Source organism: Cryptomeria japonica, chromosome 5, assembly GCF_030272615.1.
Source record: "Cryptomeria japonica chromosome 5, Sugi_1.0, whole genome shotgun sequence".
Lineage (NCBI taxonomy): Eukaryota > Viridiplantae > Streptophyta > Pinopsida > Cupressales > Cupressaceae > Cryptomeria > Cryptomeria japonica.
In genome coordinates this window covers 306660371-306669571 of record NC_081409.1, presented here as the reverse complement: position 1 = coordinate 306669571, position 9201 = coordinate 306660371, and positions in this window count along the sequence as shown.

Genomic DNA, 9201 nt, shown 5'->3' with positions numbered 1-9201 from the left:
GACCGGAAGAGCGATGATGCCCACCGTTGGCAGAGTCCATGGGATTGTCATATTTCCGACGGGAAGAGGCATCATCGACAAGTCTGACGACGAGTTTTCGACGGCTACTTTTGTCGGCAATCCGATGAAAATTAGTCGCAATTTCGACAATCGGTTGTCAGAATTTAGTCCCGAATGTACTAGTGGATGTGTTTTTATGGATGATGATTTATGCATTGATGTGATGGTTCTATGATGATGATGAAATACTTAGATAAATGTTTTTTGATTTGATATTGATTGATATGATTCATGATGCAATGATGTGATTTGTGAGATGTATCTTGAAAATGAGATGTATGATAATGATATGTTGTGAGATGTACCTTGAAAATGAGATGTATGATATTGATATGTTGTGAGATGTATCTTGAAAATGAGATGTATGATAATGATATGTTGTGAGATGTATCTTGAAAATGAGATGTATGATAATGATATGCTACTAATTGTAAAATGATATGCAACTAATTGTAAAATGATATGCACCTAATTGATCATCCTCATTTTGTTGTTTGTCATTCCTGTATAGTCACATGTTTTTGCTTTCTTTGTGTTTATCATCATTGAGCTGTTGATATGTTAAAAATTTATACAAGCATAATGGTATAATTGAACCATAATGACCTGAGAAAAAATTACATGAATTTTGATATTGCAAGATGACACAAGCGTCGAGGTATAATTGAACCAAGACGACCTGAGTGTTGCTTGCGTATAAACAGACAAGATTAAACCATTTGTATGCGCAAAGTGGAACAATGTCTTCAGTGATATGTTGTGAATCACGTCTCAAGACAAGTATTTGCACTGGACAAGTGATCGCCTCACAGACAAAACTAAAAAATATCATAAATCTCCATCTACTTTCTCTAGCTCGATGCATCGTTGAGAAAAATTAGGGGATCCAATAATTCAAAAAAAGTTCAAGTGCAAAAATAGTCAAAAATTCATGCAAGATGTAAACAAATTATACTTCAGAAAATCACCCATCATGTGTTTTGAAGTTGTTAATTAGATCAATGTTTTGTTTTCTTGGCTGCTGGAGTTTTTGCTTGACAGGATTTGCTTGACATGTTGTGATTTTTGTTTGCTTGTTTGTTGAAATGCTTGAAGTCAGAGGAATGCTACCCCTAGTTATAGATACCAATCGATGTGGATATGTATAGTGATTACCAAGCCATGGTGGGATATGATGAACTGATATTCAGATAAGCAAGGACAGTGACTATGCTAAGTATGTCCAGGATAATGCTATTTTGTAAAGTGTTGGGTGATGGCCAGTGGTTTTTGACTTTGGATATAAAAGATATGAGCAAAGATAGATAGAGGAGTTGTTCCCTCACAAGTAGCGCCTGTTGCCAGGCTTTCACCATTTGTTTTTATTGCACTTTTTTGTTGTTTTGATTTTGATTTTTATTTTTGATTTTTTTGTATTTTTCACTTTTTCCGTGCATTAGACCACTCAAGTATAGTATTTCTTCAGATGGATGTTGTTGGTTGGCTCATTGAGCACATATCCTTCTGAAGTTGTTAACTGATAGGCGCCTGATCCATAGGCTGAGATGATGACATAGGGACCCAACCAGTTAGGTTCAAACTTCCCCTTCTTTTCTCGATCTTGTTGATTTCTGGGATTTTCTTTGAGTACGAGATCACCAATTTTAAAATTCCTAGGGATGACTTTATGGTTGTAGCTTCTGCATATGTGTTGCTGGTATGCTTTGAGGTGATTATAGGCATGTTGGCATTTTTTCATCCAGAAGCTCTAGTTCATGCAATATGTTTACTCGATACTCCTCATCTGGAATGAGGCCTTTTAAAGATACTCTGAGTGATGGAATTTCTACCTCGAGAGGTAAAATTGCTTTTGATCCATACACCAATGAATATGGCATAGCTCCTATAGGTTTCCAGATGCTAGTCCTGTAAGCCCAAAGTGTTAGATTGAGTTGCACATGCCAATCCTTTCCTGCATCTCATTTACTGTTTATTTAGGATTTTCAATATTGTTTTATTTGATGCCTTTTCTTGACCATTCTCCTGTGGGTAGTAAGGTGTAGAGAAACGATGTTGGATTTTGAATCGTTCACATAGTTCTTGTACATCCTAGTTTTTGAGGGGACGTCTGTTATCTTAGATGATGGAACTGGGAATGCCATATCGACAGATCAGAAAATTGAGAATGAAAGAGGCAATTTGTTTTCCAGTTACTGTGGTCATTGGGACTGCTTCAGTCCATTTTGTAAAATACTCTATGGCAGTGATAATGAACTTGTATCCATTTGAAGATGAAGGGTGTATTTTACCTACTAAGTCAAGTCCCCATTGACAGAAAGGCCAAGATGTTGTAAATGGCTGCAATTCCTGTGCTGGTGCATGTATAAGATTGCCATGGATTTGGTATTTAGGACATTTCTTTGCAAATTGATAAGAGTCTTTCTCCATTGTCGGCCAATAATATCCCATTATTAGAAGTTTTTTAGCAATAGTAGGACCACTTGAATGTGTACCATAGATACCTTCGTGAAGCTTGTGTAAAGCAAAGTTAGATTCATTACGATCAAGGCAATGAAGAAGAGTACCATCTAGACCTCGACAATAAAGGGTATCAGCAGTTAGGGTATAACGGACGACTTGCCGGATAAAATTGCGCTTTTGGTTCCGAGATAGGTCAATGGGTAGGGTATTGGTTTTAAGATACTCATAGATTGTTATAGATAAAGGAGAGTTTGAACCGGTTAAGGCATAGATAACATGAGATGCAGAATTGTCATAGGCTGGGGAAAACAGTTGCTCCACCAAAAAATCATAATGACTCTGTTGTTGTGGAATTTGTAGCAGTGAAGCGATAGTAGCCATTGTGTTGACTACTCTGTTGTCCAGCCTTGGTATTTGCTTGAAGGTGATATGTACAAAATACTGTTTGAAGTCATCCACCATTCTTTTGTATGGTAGCAGTTTGTCATATTTTGTCTAATAGTCATTGTTGATCTGATTTATGACTAGTTGGGAATCTCCATAGACTTTGAGTTCCGTGATTCTCCATTCCATGGCCATTTTGATTCCTATGACCAGTGCCTCATACTCAACAATGTTATTTGTGCATGGAAACATAAGTCTATATGATCTCGGTATGGTGTGTCCTTCAAGAGTGACGAACAAGATGTCGGAACTTGAGACATGTTGAGTGAAGGAACCATCAAAGTACAGGGTCCATTGCTTGGTGGTCACAGTAAGGACATCCCTATCTGGAAATTCAACCTCCATTGGTTGCTTATCTGGTAGTGGTGCTTTAGCTAATTGATCTGGTCCCTTGATAGCTTGACGCTCTGTGTAGTGGAAATCAAATTCGCTAAGAATCATGACCCTTTTAGCTAATCTGCCTGTGAGAGCTTCTTTGCTGAGTAAATATTTGAGAGGATCTATTTTTTCTACTAGCTTGATTGTGTGAGCTAGCATGTAATGTCAGAACTTTTGAGAGGCGAATACCACAACTAAACATGCCTTCTCAATGAATGTGTAATATAGCTCATATCCATTTAAAGTTCTGCTGATGTAATAGATAGCTCGTTCCTTTCCTTCTTGATCTTCTTGTGCTAATAGTGCCCCCAATGATATGTCTATTGTTGATATGTAGAGAACAAGCGGCTTGCCTGCTATTGGTGGTACCAGAACTGGTGGGTTCATTACATATTGCTTGATTTGATAGAACGATTCTGCACATTTGGCTTCCCATCTAAATGGTACATTCTTGTGTATCAAATGATTGAATGGTATACTTTTATCTGCTAGTTGGGCGATGAATCACCTGATAGACTGGAGTCGTCCTTGTAGAGATCTGAGTTGGCTAATGTTCTTGGGAGGTGGCATCTCCATGATGGCCTGTACCTTTGCTGGATCTACTTCAATGCCTTTTGCTGACACAATGTAGCCTAATAATTTTCCTGATTTCACCCCGAAGACACACTTCTTAGGGTTAAGCCTAACTTGGAATTTTTCCAATCTTTCAAATATTTTCTCTAATATGCCCAGATGTTCTGCCTGGGTAAATGACTTAGATAGTAAATCATCCACATAGTCCTCCATGAAGGTATGCATCATATCATGAAATATTGTCGTCATTTCTCTTTGATAAGTTGCACCAGCATTCTTTAAGCCAAAAGGCATGACATTCCCACAATACGTTCCCCAAGGATAGGTGAACGTTGTTTTATCTTGATCCTCTGGAGCTATCTTGATTTGATTATAGCCAAAAAAACTGTCCATTAATGATAGCATTGCATGGCTTGCTGTGAGGTCTACAATTATGTTGATGCTAGGAAAAGGAAAGTCATACTTTGGACAGGCTTTGTTAACATCCCTAAAATATGTGCATATCTTGATACTTCCATCTGGTTTTCAAACTAGCACAATGTTTGAAATCCATTCAACATAGTCTATAGGTCAAATAAATCCGGCGTCTAATAGTTTCTTTAGTTCAGCTTTGACCATTAGTGCTACATGCGGATTCATCTTTCTCAATTTTTGCTTGACTGGCTTAGCTCCTAGAGCAATAGATAAGCGATGCATGATTAAGTGGGGATCAATCTTGGGCATATCTGCATAGGACCAAGCAAATTTTATTTTCTTTTCTTTGAAGAATTTGATAAACTCTTGTTTTTCTTCATTTGTCAGAGATTTTGCTAGGTGTATGTTTTTGGCTACTTCTTTTGTACCAATATTGATTGATTGAATGGGCTCAATCAATATGGGTGATCACTCCTGATAGTGTTCAGGAACAGTGTCAAGTCTCCCATCTTTAGGTGCCTTAAAAAGGTTTTTACCTTTAGATGCATCCTTTATTTTTACTTTTTTGTGATCTAGTGTTGCCATTGACTGGTTTTCAGCATTAGATCCTTTATTTCTTTCATTTTTGCGACTAAGAGACTTGGCACTCCCCTGATTGTAGATGTCGTTACTTTGTTTACTGGTAGAGTCTATTTCCGAGTTGACCATACATAGGTAATGGATAATGGAGTCATCATCTAAGAAAATAGGTATGTCATGGTTTTCAGGTTCCTCCCAGTCTATGAGATCAGAAAATACGAGCGGTAAAGAGTCATTGGGTGGGTCGATTTCGGCTGCAGTAAGTGTCATGATAGAGGTATCATTAAGTTGGATGGGATATTGGATAAGTTAATGACATTGTCGAGGTCTTCGATGGTATCATCTTCTGTGTAGACTTTCTCGTAATGTCGCTGCTCATTTTCTTTGGCTTCGTAGATATGTTGTGAACCAAATTCAAGTAGTCTAGACTCTATGCCTTGTCCTTCTCGAGAAAGGGGTGTATGAATAGTACTTTCAATAATATCTTCAATAACATTTGAACAGCTGCCCCATTCATAGGCATTAGAATTAGTCTCAGAAGTATTGTCCTAGAGTCTTTCAGTGTTGTTGATAGGTATGTTGTAAGGTGAAAAGAGATCCTTGATAATTGATACCAGTCTGATAGTTTTCTCTGATTCCGTATCAAATCCTGCTTGTACTCTTTGCATCTGTTCATATATTGTTTCTCCTTGGGGAGTAATGATTTCTTTAGGGGGTGATTTGGCCTTGTTTGGAATAGGTTCTTGGATGTGGTGTACTTACTTATAAGATGCTTCTTCTCTTTGAATGGCCAACTCTTCTTGTTGTTTCTCTTTTTCTTGGTGTTCTCGTTCCTTCCTTATTGTTTATGCCGATTCATGTAGTGCCTCCTGCCATGAGTCCTCCTTGTATTTCTTCTTTGCTTTCCACTGAGGTTTTTGATATTTATTTGGTTTCTGCTTTGGGGTAGAGTGTGTCCATAGCCCAATCCTGTTTTGTCTCTAGAAAATTGTGAAGGAGGATCCAATGGCTTTGTGATGCCTTCTTGACACTTTCCTATAGGTCCTTTTCCATTGAACCCCGTCCATTGCATGATCACATATCCTTTTCCATACTGCTATGTTGGGATAACTACTTCCATAGTAGCAGCTCTAACTTCTTCCTCATCCTTGTATAGCCAACTAAGGATGTCCTTCTCTTTTGATTCATGTGCTAGTGTGCCTAATTGGATAAATTTTCCATCAAACTTGGTGATGGGTTGTGTTGCTTGATGTGTTGATGCTGGTAATTTAGTTAGACACATGGTTTCGAAAGAGTATTCTCCCATACCTTTCTCTTTGATTTTCATCTTTTGTTTAAAATCCATGGATAAAGATTTGAGCTTTTCTTGATGATGATCTGATGTTGAGGAAGTTTGAGCTTCCCTATTGTGTGGAAACAAGTTGTCTTGGGCTGCCCCCATAACATTGCAATATTGAAAGGGGTTATTATCTGCTGATATAGAAATCTCTTGTCCATTATATGGGAATTTGACACACTAGTGGTAAGTTGGCGGCACCGCTTGCATTTCATTTATCCAAGGACAACCCAATAAAATATTATATGTGAGGTCTATGTCTAAGACTTGGCACATAGTGTCCCTTTGTATCGGTCCTATCTGAATAGGTAATATAATTATTCCCTTAGATGATCTCTCTTCATCATCATATGCTTTGATGGTGATCTTTTTGTGTCGATCAATAGACTGCTCAGAGAAGCCTAATGCACGGATAAGTTTTAAGGTACAAATATTGAGCCCAACTCCTCCATCTATTAATATTTTAACTCAATGCCTGTAGACTAAAACTTCAATATGAAGGGGAGTATTATGTGGATGGCTCAAAGAGATATAATCATGCTCAGAAAAGGTGAGATTATGAGGCCCTGCCATGTGAGCCACCATGGCCTGAAATTTGTCAATATCCAGATCTTGAGGTACATTTGTTTCCAATAGTGCTTGTTCCAGAATGTCTTTATGTTTTGGTGAAAGTTTTAACAACTCAAGTATGGATATTTGAGTAGGATTTCTCTGTAGTTGAATTACCAAATCATATTGAGTCTTGGGGATAGTGGTCGTTGTTGATGTATGCCCTTTCAAGACATATTTTTTAGCTCTGGTGGTTACATTGATCGATTCATGTTCGTGTTTGTCTTTGATTTTAATAACATTTACTTGATTGTCCTCTGTCGATATATGATTGATGGTGTTATTGTATATGTGATTGATGCGAGCTCCTCGTGTATCATTCGATGATGAAGCTCCTTCCTTGTTGTAATTTGGAAGAGGATTTTTAAAGGCATCATGATCACCATTTATTTTGAGACCATCGACCATTAAATCACCTCTATCAATCATGTCTTGAACAATGTTTTTAAGTCTCATGCAATCATTTGTTTGATATCCTTTGTTTCGATGAAAATCACAGATGTGTGAGTCATTCCACCAAGGAGGTTTGACCTGGGGTTCAAAGTTGTTTATAGCTGGTAATGTGATAATCTTGTTTTCCAGGAATTCTCAGAATGCTAATTCTAAGGATTGCCCCAATGGTGTGTAAATGCGCTTATTTGGAAAATTGTTGGTGTTACCCCTTGAATTTGGATCACGTCCTCAATTTGTGTTGTTGTTTTGGGTATTGTTGGTGTTGTTTGCATTTGAAGGTCCTTGATTTATATTTGGCATATACATGTTAGTGCTTTGGTTAGCACCCTTTTGATTCTTGGTAGCTTGAGGATTACCCGATAAAGCCAATACTAGTTGTTTGGACTTTATATCATTAGCATCAGTTCCTCCTTCATTTCCAGTATTTTTGTTTTTGGTCCAGAACCTGGATTTGTCTAAGTTGGTGTTGTTGTTCTGGTTGTTGAAATGAGAGTTGGATGAAGTAGTTCCTTCTTTGAAGAACTTCAATGTTCCTTTCTTGATACATGCCTCCTCTACTTGGATTCCATTTTCGATCAACTTGGCAAAAAGATGGTATGAATTGGAGCTTGAGTATGTAACTCATCTCACTATTCAGATTGTCGATGAAAATTTCCATCTTTTCTTTTTCGAGCACGTCTTGAGGATATCTTGAAACCATCCATCTCCAACGTTGAAGAAACACCATGAATGTTTCATTGTTTTTCTGTTTGGTATTGCAGACATCTATCATGGTGATTGCATGTTGAATATTGTAGGAGTATTGAGTGATAAATTTATTGACCAACTCATCAAAGGATTGGATAGGAGGTGTGAGTTTGGATAACCACTCCATTGTTTTTCCTCCCAAGCTTCTTGGGAATAGCCTCATCAAATAGGTGTCATCATGGGCAAATTCAAGGGTCATGGTACAAAACTCTCGAACATGATCGCGAGGATCACTCTTACCATCATATTTGCCATATTTGGGAATATCTGAATTCAGGGGAAAAGGTATCATGTTTAACCTCCTGGCAAAAGGGTAAGGACAAATTTCGTTTAAGGAATACTGTACTGTGGTCCCCTGTTGCATGTCCTGCATTTGTCTTTACAACATTTGCATCTGCTATGTAAGAGCAACCAAGGGCGCATTTGTTTACGAGGGAAGAGTTCTTCCCTTTCGTTATCCCTAGTTTGGGTAGGTGTGTGTTCTAGTATGTTTGGCTCAAGTATGTTTTGCTCAGGGTCACGTGCTTCCTCTTCTCTTTGTTGTTCTTGATAAGTATAATTTTGAGATCTTGTCCTAAAGATTTCAATATTGAAGTCTTTAGGGATCCTAACTCCTTTGCTTGTTAGCATGAGAAAGTATTTTTCTTTGTCGGCCTCTATGAGTTTTTCCATCAGTTTTTGAAATGAGGCGCTTTCTTGACATTCTTGGAGGAGCTCTTGAAAAATCTTCGTATCTTCTAGATTTGGATACTCGAAAGGATTTAATAATCTTCGACCCATACTAGACTCTGGTTGTGGTTCGCTTTGCTTGTTTCATTGAGACCCAGTGACAGTGGGCATATAATAGAAACTTTTTGTGACGAAGGGGATGAATTCCTCTTCTTCATGTTGTTTGGGGGTTGGTGGTTCAAATCAATGTATGTTATAAGTGATGCAAACTTCTGGGAAGAAAGATGGATTGATCTTTCCTCCACGATTTAAGCGTTGGCTAAATGCTAATTTTTGGCAGAAATCTCTACTTCTCAATGGCTCTTCGTCAAATTTGTTTGACTTGTCTTGAAGATATAAGTGCATATGACAGAGAAATGTACGATGAGATTTGAAGAGTTGGCGATTGACGTAGAGAAATCTATTCCATTTAGCAAGTT